The sequence below is a fragment of the Megascapheus bottae genome, chromosome 27, assembly GCF_031878675.1.
Source record: "Megascapheus bottae isolate mThoBot1 chromosome 27, mThoBot2.hap1, whole genome shotgun sequence".
Lineage (NCBI taxonomy): Eukaryota > Metazoa > Chordata > Mammalia > Rodentia > Geomyidae > Megascapheus > Megascapheus bottae.
In genome coordinates, this window is record NC_143535.1 from 11,665,984 (window position 1) to 11,667,491 (window position 1,508).

The following is a 1,508-nucleotide window of genomic DNA, read 5'->3' on the forward strand; positions in this document are numbered from 1 at the left end:
TTTCTATGGCTTTTGAAAAGGATTTAGTTTCTTTTCAATATTCATAACTTTGTATATTTGTGACTGTGTGTCCATTTCAACCATTTTTCCACTGCATCCTTGACTTGAGTTTCTTGTGAAATGGTCAGTTTGTAATTAAAGAAAATAACTCTCAGGATACTGCGACAAATATCTACCCAGCTTCAAGCTGTGTTATCCAGAGTTTTGGTTACTAGTAATTTGTTAAATTGATCAACTTTGTTCTTTCTGGCAGGGATGTTTTCTGTTGTGATTCAAAGGCCTTTTCTACTCTTGCAACACAAATAGTGAAAAGCTATCTTTCATCTATACCTACTGCTTTGAACATTTTAGAGCAAGGGAGAAATGCAGTTTGATTTATATTTTGAAAGTCTACCTTTGGGGCTATGTGATGTGTGGATTCAAGGAAAGGAAGAAGGTAAAAGGGATGGCAAAGAGAGGATGGGTCCTTGTGTGATGGGAGAGCAGGAATCCTTCAGCCAGTTGCACAGTTGTGCGATTATTGAAGCTGGACTTAACTATGCACAGGGTGAAGACATTGCTGGATAGGAGGGGACCACGCTCAGCTTGTAGATTTTTAATTTCTGAAGTAGACGGACACAGGTGATACTGAAATGAAAAAGATGGCGTTGGTAGCAGAGCTGTTTGGGAGAGAGTGACACGGGCTCAAGGAGAGCTGGTGGCGTGTGGTGTGGAGGTCAGACTTGATGGACTGAGGGCGGACATATGGGACATGTTAGTATTCCCCAGTGTGCTCTCAGCATCATCATAGCTTTTGGAATTCATACCAATAATCTCAGTACACTAGCCACGTTAGGGCTTTGTCACTGGAAACCAGTGGGGCCTCTGACAGGTTCCCTTAAATCCCTCTCCTACCCCACAGTCGAATTCTCATAAGCATGGGGAACATGCTTATGAAAAAGAGTTTCTCTCTTCCTCAACTTTCAGAATCCTTTCCTCTGACTCCTGAAAATCATCTCCCTATCATACGTAATATATTCTCACATGCAATGTTTATTTACTTTGAATAACTATGACTTGCTCTCTCTTCCTGTTAGAATACAAACCTCAGACATACAGGAGGCTGTTTGGTTCTTCATACTATTAAAATAGTGTCTGGTGGATCATCAATACTAGTAAATACTTTTGAATTATTAATGTCTTTGAATGAGTGAAGGAATGAATGAATTGTCCTCAAGCCACTAGTCAGTCACTAGCAAACAGGTCATCTATCTTGGTGATCTGGCCCTAGAACGTAAGCTCTTAGTTCTACTTCCATTTGGCGCCTGTATTAGGCATAGAATGAATGCTACATGTACAAAAGCAAAGCAAATTGGCCCAGGCATTTATTACTCTGTAAAACACGATCAAATGGGCCTACTTATCATTTATAAAATCTGTAAAAAGCGTATTAGGCTCTCTAGGGTCTGTTTACCGAAATCAATATGACGAGCCACATTATTAAAGAATTATGACAGCAAAATTGAATG